The sequence below is a fragment of the Neofelis nebulosa genome, chromosome 4 (genome assembly GCF_028018385.1).
Source record: "Neofelis nebulosa isolate mNeoNeb1 chromosome 4, mNeoNeb1.pri, whole genome shotgun sequence".
NCBI lineage: Eukaryota > Metazoa > Chordata > Mammalia > Carnivora > Felidae > Neofelis > Neofelis nebulosa.
In genome coordinates this window covers 90,596,390-90,611,927 of record NC_080785.1, presented here as the reverse complement: position 1 = coordinate 90,611,927, position 15,538 = coordinate 90,596,390, and the positions used below count along the sequence as shown (strand labels likewise).

At 42.4% G+C, this 15,538-nt stretch overlaps 1 pseudogene; it reads right to left on the bottom strand.

Moving 5' to 3' along the window:
* Positions 1-664: 664 nt before the first annotated feature.
* LOC131508565 (small ribosomal subunit protein uS2-like) lies at positions 665-14,800 on the bottom strand (annotated as a pseudogene).
* Between the last annotated feature and the right edge of the window lie 738 nt (positions 14,801-15,538).

Sequence of the window (15,538 nt, the reverse complement as noted above, 5' to 3'; positions counted from 1 at the left end):
CCTATACTGATATGCTGTTGGAATCATTGCTTAAAAAATGAAAAGTGAGCCAGTGGCATAGGATAAGAATGCTATTTTAAAATTTCTTTCTTCTTAACTCACCCCCAAATGTCACAGAAATAACCTGTCACTGAAGGTTTCATTACTTTGAAACTCAAAGTAAATTATATTTTTATTCTGGCTGGAGGAGAGAAAAGGTGACCTGAGCTTTTCTGACTAGATACAAGTTTTCTAAATTTAAAAAAAAAAAAAAAAACTGAGCCAACTGGAAACTCTCTTTAGGGGGCAAGCATGGGATAAGTAATTATATCAAAGTATTATTTGCAAAAAGTTTAAAATGTGACTCATGCAGAAACAGACCCATAAATACAGAGACAAACTGGTGGTTCCCGGAGGGTACTAGGGGGAGGAGGAGGGCAAAATGGGTGCAAGGGAGTGGGAGGCACAGGCTCAGTTATGGACTGAGTAAGTCATGGGGATGAAAGATACAGCCTAGGGAAATAGTCAGTGGTGCTGTCGTAGTGTTGTGTGGTGACAGACGGCAGCCACACTTGTGGTGAGCACAGCAGAATGTCCTTGCTGAATCACCATGTTGTACACCTGAAACTAATGTAACATTGTACATAACAATGTACTTTGACAACACATATACTTACTGATGGCATGTAGATGACTCATACAAATAGAGAAGGAACACACGGAGAAGGTTTTTTTCAACTCATCAGTGAGTTGTGTACATCCTGTCTTCAGTGGGGGGACTGCTGAATTGGGCCCCGAGGGCCCCGCACGCCTGCAGACCGGCCCGCGACAGTACTTGAACTCAGGAGCGGGAGCAGTCCATTCACCCTGAAATTCCTCTTTGGTCACGCACGGCCTTTTCAGCAGCGGCCTGCTCTTCCTTTTCGATGCTTCTGGATCTCTGTAGAAGCAGAGATCGGGCAGGACCTCCCGTGGGTGTTCACGGAAAGGGAGACGCGCGCGCGCGTGCACAGAACTTCCCGGGCCAGCAGCCACGTGGGACCCACGGAGCGAGCTCCCCCGTTGTTGCAACGGCTGGCAGCGCCCACAGAGGGCAGAGGCGAGTCTGTGACACAGAGCGATGGGACGCAGGTGAAAGGAAGACGCCTCCGTGAGAGGCTGGCGGTCAGCTCTGAGATCAGTTACCATCAGAAGTCTCGGCTCCCGGAAGGCTGCCTGGATCTGGGTTAGTGAAGAAGGTTCCAGAAGTGAAGTGGCCAACAATAGGAGTGGCTCCAGCAGCAGCCGCAGCAGCAAACCTCAGCACAGCTCACTGGCCAGTACTCCTAGATGATGTGACACTGACATCAGCTGGGGTTTCAATGGCAGCAATGGCACGAGCTGCCAGCAGAAGCTTCTCCCAGGTTCTCTTCAGATTTATCATGTAGCTGCCACCACTTTTCCTCTTGTATATGAACTGTTCCATTTGGAAGTCAAGGTTGATGCCACCTAGGTGGGTTCCTGCTGCGGGGAATTTAAGGACATCCTCCTCCTTGCATTTGTAGGACATCAAGGGCTCAGGATATGGTGAAAATTTCCCTTTAAGTTATGACAGGAACACAGGACAATGCCGTATGGACCCCTCCCTGGGTAGCATGGAAAAGCAAGCATCCAAGTCTTGATTCTGGCTCAGGTCATGATCTCAAGGTTCCTGGTATCGAGCCCTACATTGGGCTCCTCACTGACAGTGCAGAGCCTGTTTGGGATTCCCTCTCTCCTCTCTCCCTCTCCTCTCTCTCTCTCAAAATAAATAAACTTAAAAAAAATGGCTACATGAGGGATCCTTGAGGTGATGGAAATGCTCTGTCTTGACTCTATTCATCAGTATCCTGACTGTATACTGTACTATAGTCCTGCAAGATGTTCCTATTGTGGAAACTGGGTAGAGAGTACACAGCATCTCTCTGTATTATCTCTTACAACTGAAAGTAAATCTACAAAAATCTTGAATTTTAAATGTTTATATATTTATTTATTTTTAGGTTTATTCACTTGTTTTGAGAGAGAGCACACGCATCCACTAGAAGGGGAAGTGCAGAGAGAGAGGGAAAGAGAAAGAATCCCAAGCAGGCCACACGCCACCAGTGCAGAGCTCAACTTGGGACTCAAACTCACAAACTGGGAGTTCATGACTTGAGCCGAAATCAAGAGTCGGACACTTAACCAACTGAGCCATCCAGGTGCCCCTAAAGTTTAACTTTAAAAAAAAAAAGAATTGCTCTGTTAGATACAAAACTGGTTAGTTAATATCTTTTGATAATAAACCATAAACTTCTTTTCCCATAACCTTTGATGTTATATTTCTGTCAGACAGATTAATATTACCCTTACTGGAGAAAAATACATCTTAACATGTGAATTCATAAGATCTAGACTTTTAATCAATGGCGAATAGGGAAACAAACAAACAAGTGAAACAAACAAAGGGACTTCTAGAATCAGCAAACTGTCCTCAGCAGGCCAAATGTAGCCAGTGGATGTTTTGGCACAGCCCATGAGTTAAGAATGGCCTTTACGTTTTTCAAGGATTGTAAAATCCAAAAACCTGAATAATTGACTGATTCTTTTTTTTTTTTTCCAGAAACAGTTTGCTGACCCCTAGGTCCTAGATAATTAAATAATACTTTGGTGGACATGTTAAACAATGTCTTCAAATGTCACACATGAAAGTAAGGGAAAAGGACAAGTCTGTATTTTTGGCGTCATATTGACGAAATGTGTTTAAATGTTTTATGCCATTAAAAAAATGACACTTAGATAGATATAAACAACAAAGTCATCTAAACACATCAGCGATTCTGAAATACCCTAAGCAAAAAAAAAAAAAAAAAAAAAGGAATAGGTACAAGTTATTATCAGCTACAGAGTGCTTCTACTTAAATTTATAGGTAAAAAACATTAAATAACACATATTCAGTGTAAAAGAGAACTTCTTATAAGTGAATTCTAAGTTGCAGAAATTTCAATCTCTCTACAACACATAACCTTTAGAAGACCTTTCCTATCTCTTACATTAGTAAACAAATATTTACTGAGGCCTCCCAGTTGTAGAGTCAAACCAACATATTGAAATACACAACAAAAAATAGACTTTTGGGGCATCTGGCTGGCTCAGTTGGTAGAACACATGACTCTTGATCTCAGGGTCATGAGCTCAAGCCCCACATTGGGTGTGGAGCCTATTTAAAAAAAAAGGGGGGTGCACCTGGGTGGCTCAGTTGGTTGAGCGTCCGACTTCGGCTCAGGTCATGGTCTCGTGGTGTGTGGGTTTGAGCGCCGAATCGGGCTCTGTGCTGATAGCTTGGAGCCTGGAGCCTGCTTCTAATTCCGTGTCTCCCTCTCTCTCTGCCCCTCCCCTGCTCATGCTCTGTCTCTCTCTGTCTCAAGAATGAATGAACGTGGGGCATCTGGGTGGCTCAGTCGGTTAAGTGGCCGACTTCGGCTCGGGTCGTGATCTCGCGGTCTGTGGGTTCGAGCCCCACGTCGTGCTCTGTGCTGACGGCTCGGAGCCTGGAGCCTGTTTCGGATTCTGTGTCTCCCTCTCTCTGACCCTCCCCTGTTCATGCTCTGTCTCTCCCTGTCTCAAAATTAAAAAAAAATAAATAAAAAATAAAAATTTTTAAAGAATGAATGAACGTTAAAAAAACAAATTTTTTTAAAATAGATTTTTGCTTTGATTGTCAAAGCGCTGACAAATAGAAGTAGGATAAAGAAAGGAAATATCTACTCAGTAAATAGATAATAAATAGGATAAAGAGAATAGATCATTAATAGCTCAGAATGTGATAGAGTTAGGAGAAATGCTAGTACATTATCGAAAGATAGAACTGCAGAACAGCAGCTAGAGTTTGTCTTTCCCAGCCCTGCCCTCAGACCTTTTTCTCAAAGACCCAAAAAGCCTCTCCAAACATGGGCCCCTTCATTAGTTCCCTAAGGTTGCTATAACAAACTGGCTTAAAGTAACAGAAATGTTGGGGCAACTGGTTGGCTCAGTCAGAAGAGCATGTGACTTTTGACCTCTGGGTCATGAGTTCAAGCCCCTCATTGGGTGTAGAGATTACTTAAAACAAAACAAAAGTCCAGAAATGTCTTCTCTCCTCATGGCTGGAAGCTGGGAGTCTGAAATCCAGGCCTCGGTAGGGCCATACTCCCTGTGCAGGTCTAGGGAAGAACGCTTCCTGGTTTCTTCCTAGCTTTTGGTAGCTGCCCACGCTCTCAGCATTCCTTGCCTTGTAGATGTACTACTTCAGTCTCTGCCTCTGAGGTCACGTGGCCTTCTTCCCTCTGTCTCTGTGTCTTCTGTATCTTTGTATCCAAATTTCCCTCTTCTTACAAGGTCACCAGTCATTGGATTAGGACCCACCCTAATCCAGTGTGACCTCTTTTTAACTTGATGACATCTCCAAAGACTATTTCTAAATAAGGTTACATTCACAGGGATGGTGATGAAGAGTGGGTGTGTTAAAACTTCAAAATCTCTTTTTAGCGGACACAGTTCAACCTATACTAGGGTCCTCTCCTCAGCTCTTCTCTTTAGGCAATACCCCGCATAACTACACCGACTGGTCTAAAGTGGGGTGTAGACTACTTGGAATGTTGGAATAAGTATTATACGCTGCATTTGTGTTTATTTTTGTGCAAATGTGAAATTAAGCTCAATCAGTATTTAGTATGTGGATTTTTCACTCTGGTACCCTGTCATTCATATATCAGTCACTCAATATCAAATATGTTATTCTGAGGAAAGACTGGGGGTTCCTGACATGGAGGCATCATCACACTCCAGAATACGGGGCCATTTGCAGATTACCCAAGCCTAGTTACTAGATTTGTAGGTTGTATTATCTAGTTTAATGAAACCAACCCTCACAAAATTAACCTATGGCTTTAAAAAGGTTCCCCTGGAGGGGTGCCTGGATGGCTCAGTCCGTGGAATATGCAACACTTGATCTCTGAGTGGTAAGATCAAGCCCCACATTGGGCGTGGAGCCTACTTAAAAAAAAAAAAAAGTTCCCGGGGCACCTGGGTGGCTCAGTCGGTTAAGTGTCCGACTTCGGCTCAGGTCATGATCTCTTGGTCCGTGAGTTCGAGCCCCGCGTCGGGCTCTGTGCTGACAGCTCAGAGCCTGGAGCCTGTTTCAGATTCTGTGTCTCCCTCTCTCTGACCCTCCCCCGTTCATGCTCTGTCTCTCTCTGTCTCAAAAATAAATAAACGTTAAAAAAAAATTAAAAAAAAAAGTTCCCTAGAGCATTGATTCTCAAAGTGAGGTCTGGGAACCCACAGGAGTTCTGTGAGCCCCAAATACATAGCACTAAGACGTTTGTGCCTTTTTCCACTCTCAAACTCTCCTAAGTATGCAGTGGGGTTTTCTATAGGCTCCGTGACATGGATGCCATCATCATTCTGCTGCAAATGGAATGTGCGCTTAAGGATTCTTGTTTTTTAAATTTTTTCTGTTTTAATTTCCAATATGATAAATATCAACAGATACATGACCACATCGAAAAACATCTCTTTGAGGGGCACCTCGGTGACTCTGTCAGTTAAGCGTCTGACTCTTGATTTCGGCTCAGGTCATGATCTCATGGTTGGTGAGTTCGGCCCCATGTCGGGCTGAGCACTGACGGCGCAGAGGCTGCTTGGGATTCTCTCTCCTCTCTTCCCTTCCCCTGTTCGCTCTGTCTCTCAAAATAAACTTTAAAAAATTAAAAAAAGAAAAACATGTCTCTGAGGTCTATAATTTTTTTCACTTTTTTAATGTTTATTTATTTTTTGAGAGAGAGAGACAGAGCATGAGCAGGGGAAGGTCAGAAAGAGAGGGAGACACAGAATCCAATGCAGGCTCCAGGCTCCAAGCTGTCAGCACAGAGCCCGATGTGGGGTTCGAACCCATGAACTGTGAGATCATCACCAGACTGAAGTCAGACACTTAACTAACTGAGCCACCCAGGCACCCCCAAACTCTTGATCTCAGCTCAGGTCTTGATCTCAGGGTCATGAATTCAAGCCCTGCCTTGGGATCTGCATTGGGCATAAAGCCAATTAAAAAAAAAAAGAAAGAGAAAGAAAGAAAGAAAGAAAGAAAGAAAGAAAGAAAAAATTATGAGGACTACTTGAAATAAAAATTTTTATTCTTATCATTATTTTCTATCCCTTAACATTTTTTTAGTATTTATTTTTGAGAGAGAGAGAGAGTATGTGTGCAAGTGGGGGAGGGGCAGAGAAAGAGGGGGACAGAGGATCCCAAGCAGGCTCCATGCTTACAGCAGCGAGCCCAGCGTGGGTCTCTAACCCACAAACCACAAGATCATGACCTGAGCCCAAGTCAGATGCTGAACTGACTAAGCCACTCAGGCACTTATCATTACTGATAAACTTTGCCCTAAGTGTTTATTATATATCAAACCTTTATGAAATATCTTCTTTGCTTTGATAGCCATTAAGATCAAGTACAAAAATAAACTGAACTTAGAAGTGTTTTTATGAATTGCTATGTCATAAAGTGTCAAACCAAGATTTAAAAAATTTGAAAGGACCATAATTAGTCATTTTGCTCTCACTACAAAGTTAGTACTGGCAACATTTTTAGTAAGAACAAAAAGTCTTGATTTTGTAAATTATAGAATTATTTTTAGTTATCTTTATTTTGTCTTTCTAAAATGTTTTTGTACAATTTTATAATGCAGGTAATATGTTGGTTTTGTGACTGATGTAGTAATTCATAAAAATAAGTAAATATCATATTGAGGGTGCTTTCTTGAAATGTTTACTGATGGGGTACAATATCAAAAAAACATTTGATCATCTGGCTGCTTGTTAAAATGCACATCCCTTGGTCTCCAAATTGAACCTAGTAAACAAGATTGGGTTGGAATCTGATAAGTTGTATTTATTATTACCATTTTTTAATTAATGAGGCTCCACACCTAATGTGGGTTTTGAACTTATGACCTTGAGATCAAGAATCACATGCTCTACTGATGGAACCAGACAGGCACCCCCTGATAAGTTGCATTTAAAGCCAAACCCCATGTGTTTCTAATATATGTTAAAGTTTGAGTATTGGAGCCGGGGATGGTAAACTCAAATGCTTATAGAGCTAAGAAAATGATAATGATGACAGTGTTGATGACAAATGCTTATTTGCTCTTACTATGTGCCCAGCACTATTCTAAGCACTTGATATATTTTGACTCATTTATTCCTCTCAATAACCCACTGATAAAGATACTATTATAATCCCCATTTAACTTGAGGAAATAGTGGCACAGAGAGAATAAATTATTGTCCAAGAGCACAAAGTAGTGGAGCCAGTATTCAAACCCAGAGCAGTCTGGCTCTGCTATCTATAACGAATGTCGTGGGAAGCAGGCTTGGTGAGGATTCTGGCAAAGCAGAGAATGTATGTTGCTTGTGGGAATGAAGATCCAGTTTGACAGATCTCATGCATTTAATAGAATATGAAAATCTAGGGCGCCTGGGTGGCTCAGTTGGTTAAGCATCTGACTTGGGCTCAGGTCATGGTCAAAGGGTTCGTGAGTTGGAGCCCCGCATCAGGGAGTTTGAGCCCAGCTTCAGGTGAGCCCCATTTCTCTCTCTCTCTCTCTCTCTCTCTGCCACTTGCTCACTTGTGCCCTCTCTCTAAAATAAAATATAGGAAAATCTGCATTCATTTACATAAAATCTTTTAATATAGGTAATGCAGGTAGTGAAATTATTTTAACCATGCTTCACTATGCTCTTTGTGAACCAACAAAACATACAATAGCTGGATATGGTCATTGGGCTGCCACGTACAACATCTGCCTCATCCATTTTTTCCTTCCAACGAAGCTCACATCCGTAGGCTCCAGCCTAGTTGTAGCAATGCAGCTTAATTTGAGCATGTAATGCCTCTTTAAGTCTTAATATCTGATCATCTCTTACTGTATAACCCTCAGGTGGAGTATTTATAATTTTCTTTAAAAAAAATTTTTTTTTAACTTTTATTTATTTTTGAGAGAGACAGAGACAGAACGTGAGTGGGTTAAGGGCAGAGAGAGAAGGAGACACAGAAGCAGAAGAAGGCTCCAGGCTCTGAGCTATCAGTACAGAGCCCAACGCGGGGCTCGAACTCATGAACCATGAGATCATGACCTGAGCCGAAGTCAGACGCTCAACAGACTGAGCCACCCAGGCGCCCCGAGTATTTATAATTTTCAAGATGACTTCTTTAAGTGGGCTAAGAAGATGAGAAATTTCAAATTTTAGACATGTACAGAAGAAGTTGTGGTGGTTACTGTTGTGGTTGTTGTTACTCCTAGGTAGCTTCATGCTTCAACAGTCTTAACCACTCTTGGTCAAGTTGATTTTATCCATATGTCTGCTTTTCCTCATGCCCATCACTACATAAGTTTTAAGCAAATTCTATACATTACATAATTTCATCCAGAAATTAAAAATTACTTTAAAAATTTTTTTAAACATTTATTCATTTTTGAGAGTGAGAGAGACAGAGCATGAGCGGGAAGGGGGCAGAGAGAGAGGGAGACACAGAATCTGAAACAGGCTCTAGGCTCTGATCTGTCAGCACAGGGCCCAACGCGGGGCTTGAACTCACAGATTGCGAGATCATGACCTGAGCTGAAGTCGGACGCTCAACCGACTGAGCCACCCAGGCGCCCCTAAAAATTACTTTTTGAGATTAAAAAGTCCAAGCTCAAACTCAAAGAAATGACTTTTTTTTTTAAGTAAACTCTATGCTCAATGTGGAGCTCAAATTCATGACCCTGAAATCAAGAATTACATGCCAAGAACCCCTCAAGGAAATGACTCTCTAATGGTGAAGTCTCTGCATGCAATTGAAGGGAAGATATTTGAACTAGGAGCCTTTAATGGACCTCTACATTTTTACCATTTAAGTAACTGACTCAGCTCTCTACAGATATGATAGTAAGTTGGGTACTTCAGAGAAAGTATATTGTAGATGGATTGTAGCTGAGACTGAAAGGGGAGAAGAGAGGTTGTTAATTTCATACATTATGAGAACCTGAAGGCAAGGACTTGAAGGCAGAAGACTGGAGGAGGAAAAAGAAGAGATTGGGTTAAAATGTAACTTAAATTGTTTAAATAATGAGATTTATTATCTTATATAATAAGAAATCTAGAAGTAAGCAGTTTCAAGTTGATTAATTCAATAGTTCAACCATGTTATCCTTTCCCATTTCCTCTCTGCCATTCTCAGCACGTCCTCTTTTCATGAACTGCCTCTTGATTCCCCTCCTGGTGACCAGGTAGCATGGCATCCTGCAGAAAGAAAGGGATCCTTTTTCCCCTCTTGTGGTGGAGTCTTGGATTGATTCTCTCAATATTCATTTTATTTGTCATCTATTTTGAGAATCTAGAAAGCTAAACACGGTATTCTCCAGGTTCCTTGGCAGCTAGAATTCAGACTATGAATCAGGTCCTGCCAACTGGATGTAGGAGAGAGAGGTACAAGGTGGAAATGAGATGGGTTTTGTTGTGGCTGAGGTGGCAGCTGCTTCCAGGGGACTCCTGAGTCCAGTCGCCACTGTCGTGAGTGGAAGGAAGTTGTAGCAGCTTCTTTTTATTTTATTTTATTTTATTTTACTTTATTTTATTTTATTTTAGAGAGAGAGAGAGAGAGAGAGCAGGAGAGTGCCAGCAGATGGGGGGAGGGGAGTGGGAGGGAGGGAGAGAGAGAGAGAGACTGGCTCAAGCATGCTTTACACCCAGCATGGCTCCATCTCACAATCCTGGGATTATGACCTGAAATCAAGAGTCTGATGCTTGGGTGCCTGGGGGGCTCAGTCAGTTAAGCATCTGACTCTTCATAGCAGCTCAGGTTATGATCTCACCGGTTTCAGGAGTTTAAGCCCCGAGTCGGGCTCTGTGCTCACAGTGCAGGGACCTCTTGGGATTCTGTCTCCCTCTCTCTCTGCCCCTCTCCCACTCGTGCACAGAGTGCTCTCTCTTTCTCAAAAAGAATCTGAAGCTCAATGGATGGAGCCACCCAGGCACCCCAGTTATAGCAGTTTCTTAATCTTTGAATTGCAGCTACATTGACGTGACCTTGAACCAGAGTCCCGTGGGCAGCCTCCAGATGTCTGCTTTTCCAGGCTTTCAATGACTTTCTAATCACCTTATTCCCTGTATCAAATCCCTTTTTATTTGATGTATTTAGAGTCATTTCTATTCTTAAACCAATCACTGGCTGATAAACACCTTTTTCTTTTTTTTCTTAAAATATTTTCTTTTATGTTTATTATTTTTTTTTAAGTTTTATGTATTTTGAGAAAGAGACAGCATAAGCGGGGGAGGGGCAGAGTGAGAAGGAGAGAGAGAGAATCCCAAGCAGGGTCTGCGCTGTCAGCATGGAGCTGACAAAGCCACAAACCACGAGACCATGACCTGTGCCAAAACCAAGAGTTGGACACTTAACTGACTGCGCCACCCAGGCGCCCCTAAAGATTTTATTTTTTTAAGTAATCTCTACACCCAACTGTGGGACTTGAACCCAAGGATCAAGAGTCATGTGCTCCACCAACTGAGCCAGCCAGGCGCCTCTCTTTTTCTTTTTAAAGGGGAAAGAAACCTTTCCCAAAAACATCTAGAAGACACCCCTTCTTGTCTCATTGAGAACTGGGTCCTATGCCTCATTGAGGAGAACTGAGTCACATGCTCATCCCTGAGGTACCTCCATGATTTGTTTAAACCAGTGACTCCTAACATTGGTCTGGGAAGCATGGGAGATCCTTTTTGATAGTTTTAAATTTTTTCCCTTTTCCTTTGTATTGTCTCAGGAGTGGACAGTGGAGTCCCCTAGAGGCTGTGTGGCATGGGATGGCCGTGAGTTAAATGCACATGCAGATATGAGATTCTGTCTTCTCTTAAACCAGACATTAGAGACATTTGCAAAAATGTAAAACAGTGCCACTCTTCTAACTAAATATTTTATTTTGGAAAATACAGTTACTTTTCATTAAAATATGTTCTTTAAATTAACATTGTAGGCATATTATTACTTTAATATAAATTCTTAATCCTGGTTTCAATTTCTGTTTTTTTTAACTTTTTAATGTTTATTTATTTTTGAGAGAGAGAGAGAGAGAGAGAGAGAGTATGAGCAGGAGAAGGGCAGAAAAAGAGGGAGACACAGAACCCGAAGGAGTCTCCAGGTTCTAAGCTGTCAGCACAGAGCCTGACGCAGGATTTAAACTCATGAACCATGAGATCATGACCTAAGTTGAAGTCTGACACTTAATCGACTGAGCCACCCAGGCACCCTATGGTTTTAATTTCTATTATGTTAAGTAGTGATATATAACACAAAAGTTCTCTGAGGTTCTCAATCATTTCTGAGAGTGTCAAGAGATTCTGAGACTGAAAAGTTTGAGAACCACTGTCTTAGATCAATCAAAATATAGTCAAATAACAGAAGGATGGTGGACACAGAAACAAACAAAAATAGAGCTCTGCCAGTTGGTAGGTGTCCAATGATGACTGTTACCTGAGGAAGATGGTTTGGATCTGGTATGTGACTAAAGAAGAGAGAAAGTGTAAGTGTGCTCAAGGGAAATAAGAACAAGTAAGCTTTTTCTTCCCTTTGGGTTATGGGAAGGAAGTTTCTAGAAGACTGATTAGCAGTGACAAATCTGAAGTAAGGGATGAGGGAAAGCAGGGGATGCTATAGTGCTAGTAACATAAGATATTTGTAGCATGAAAGGCTATGCTAGCAGACCAGTTAGTGAAAGATACTGTAGTAATCGTGTGCCTTAAGTATGGAAATATTTTTACCTTTTTTCCCTGGTTTACACGTTTACATTTGAAATACCACAATTTTGGGGCGCCTGGGTGGCGCAGTCGGTTAAGCGTCCGACTTTAGCCAGGTCACGATCTCGCGGTCCGTGAGTTCGAGCCCCGCGTCAGGCTCTGGGCCGATGGCTCGGAGCCTGGAGCCTGTTTCCGATTCTGTGTCTCCCTCTCTCTCTGACCCTCCCCCGTTCATGCTCTGTCTCTCTCTGTCCCAAAAATAAATAAAAAACGTTGAAAAAAAAAATTAAAAAAAAAAAAAAAATACCACAATTTTATGTAATTGAACAAAATTGCAATTCATTGTAATTGAACAAAACAATTCATTGTAATTCATTGTAATTGAACAAAACAATGTAGGGGAAAAACTATTTAGAAGATGGTTTTACTCCAAGAGGAAGAGGTGGAGCATGTTCATAGATCAGGAGATAGAATCCTTCCTAAACAAGAGCCCCCAGAAGGTTACTGAAGCTAATGAAACCACCGAATCCTCTGTCCAAGGTGCTGCAAGTGACAGGGGCTCTCAAACTGCCTTTAGAGGTTAACATGCAGGACGATATTCTAACTGTAGCTTGTCATTACAGAACTACCTATTTCTATTTTTCAGAAGATACTGGCCAATTTTTCAGACTTTATCCCACTGAAAACGTCTAGTAAGCTTTTGTTTTGTTTTATAAATCTCAGTGTAATTCATTTTCTGGACACGTCCAGCATCACTAGCTCCTCTAAATTTATTTTAATGCTTGCCAGGAACTATTAGCAGATAAGTTTGCTCTCATGGTATTCAGTTTATTTGTTTTCAGAGAACTTAGATACCTCATTTCTAGTGGTGCTATATGTACATGCATATCAATATATGACTGTCAACTCAATTTTCTCCTTGGAACTTTGGATTGGGTTATAAGAGCTTTGATTTCTTCTGGAAATTTTGGCTGCAGCAGGAGAGTCTGCCTATTGTGTGGCAGAACTTTCAGTTAAGAGAACTTTTCCTCTTCATTTTTTTTCTCTTTTGGTTTTAGGTGTAATGGTCTCTAGTCTTTCACACATACAGAGGGAGTATTGGGTAATGTCTTATGACTTATGAAATAATGTCTTATTTTTATTTCTTTTTAATGTCAAAATGTCAAAAATTTATTTTTGAGGGAGCGCAAGTGGGGGAGGAGCAAAGAGAGGGGACAGAGGATCCACAGTGGGCTCTGCACTGACAGCAGCAGCCCTGATGTGGGGCTTGAACTCATGAACCAGGAGATCATGACCTGAGCTGAAGTTGGAGGTCAACTGACTGAGCCACCCAGGTGCCCGTGAACTAATCTTTGACTCCTAAAGAGGAGGAACCAATGTGGGGAAAAAGTGTATGTTGAGTGAAAATGTTGTGTGTGTCCTAGCTCTCCTACCTACTGCAAAAATGGGACCTCTGGAATGTTTTCCAAAGCCCACAACCAATTCTCTAATGCTCAGGACACCAACTGGGTATTCAACAATTCATTTCTAGGGGCGCTTGGGTGGCTCAGTCCGTTAAGCATCTGACGTCTGCTCAGGTCATGATCTCACAGCTTGTGAGTTTGAGCCCTGTGTGGGGCTCTACGCTGACAGGTCAGAGCCTGGAGCCCGCTTCAGATCCTGTGTCTCCCTCTCTCTCTGCTCCTCCCCTGCTTGTGCTCTGTTTCTCTCTCTCTCTCTCTCTCTCTCTCTCTCTCTCAAAAATAAATAAACATTAAAAAAATTTTTTTAAATTTAAAAACAAACAAAAAACACACAATTCACTTCAGTTTTGACAATAACTGTCTGGAGTTAGCACGGACCCTACAAAGCTGCCTCCCTTCCTGCTTCAGGACCAGTTTCAAGTCTCGGAGAGACCACCCAGACTTATTCTGACTGGCGATAAAAAAGCAGGGGTTGCCACAACAAATTATCAGGTTCGATAACTCAGGTTATCGATAATTTGCTAGAAAGGCTCGTAGAACTCAGGAGGGCATTTTATTGGTTTATTATAAAAGCTACAGAGGAGCAGCCAAACAGAGGTGATGTGTAGGGCAAGGTTTGGGTGGCGGGGTGCACAGGGCTTCCACACCCTCTTGGGGCACATCACCCTTGCAGCACTTTGATGCTTCAACAGCTGGGAAGTTCAAATGTCATCCAAGAGTTTTTATCTTTGGGGCACCTGGGTGGCTCAGTCAGCTGAGTATTCGACTCTTGGTTTCGGCTCAGGTCATGATCTGATCTCATGGTTTGTGGGTTTGAGCCCCAAGTTGGGCTCGGCGCTGACAGTGCAGAGCCTGCTTGGGATTCTCTCTCTCCCTCCCTCTCTGCCCCTGCCCCGCTCATGTGCATGTGTGTGCCCACACTCTCTCTCTCTCCCTCTCAAAATAATTAAATAAACTTTAAAAAAGTTTTTATCTTTAACTGCGAAATCCACAGCTTGTGTCTTCGCTCTCTTGAGACTTGCCATGTAAAAAGCTCAGATAGACTAGCTAATGACAAAAGACTGCATGGAGAGAGAGAGAGGTCCCAGCCTTCCAGTCCCTTCACTGTCTCAGATATAGGGATGGGGTCATCTTGGGCCCTCTGGGTCTAGCTCACCCACCAGATGGATGCAATAGCCTGAGTGAGCCCAGATGAGATCAGAAGAACTGCCTAGTGAACCCACAGCATTGGGAGAAATAATAGATCATTGTTGTTTTAAGCTACGAATTTTAGGTTGTCTTTCTATGCAGCAATAGACAAATGAGGCAATACCCAACTTGTGATGACTAGGTTCTTTAGGTGTTACATGGCTGTGAATCTAGCATTAGACGAGAAGGGGAGGGGAGAGAACTGAAGAAGTGTCTGAGGACTCAAAAACAGGAGGCTCTTATATCACCTTGCACTACGACAACAGAACACGCTGACTTCCTGTCTGGTGACAAATAGTGCATGAGAAGAGACATCCGTTTGCTGTACATCACCGGCTGTGACAGGCCACGAAAACATGCCTTCCGTACCCAGCGATTAAAAAATACCGTTGTCTTTAATTCAGAGTTAGGTATATCTGCTTCCTCACCATTTCATCAAACAAAAAAAGTCCCCACTTTCTGGATTGTTTTGACTCTATTATTAATGGAACCTCAGTGAGGTTGCATTACTTGTAAAGTCAGAAAATATTGCCCTGGTAAGCCTACATTATATAAAAACAGGTATATGCAATTGGAAATTGTGTTGTTCTACAACAAATAAAGATTATTCTATAGGGGCGCCTGCCTGGCTCAGTTGTTGGAACATCTGAGTCTTGATCTTGGAGTTGTGAGTTCGACCCCTACATGGGGTGTAGTGATCAGTTAAATAAATAAAACTTAAAAAGATTTATTTTATAAACACATGTATATGTCGCCGTCACTCCTCCTCCTCCTTTCCCTGCCCTAATTTTTGTTGAGCAGTTTGACGTGCTAGGTGGTGGTCAGCCTCCTATGTTAGGAGCTTCTAGCAAGCTGCTACTTCTCCATGGTCAGCTGAAGTCAGGAGCCCTGAGTTCCCAGCAGGTGTTAGAAACCCATTGGTTCCTCAAAGTTTGGTTTGTGAAGGGTTCCAGGTGGGGTCAGCAGATGTGGGTTGTTTGCCCTGGGGCTTGTGTAGGTTGATTCTTAAGACCTTGCAGAGGCATGGGGGTGGCTCAGTCGGTTAAATGCCTGACTCTTGATTTTGGTTCAGGTCACGATCTCACAGTTTTTGGGC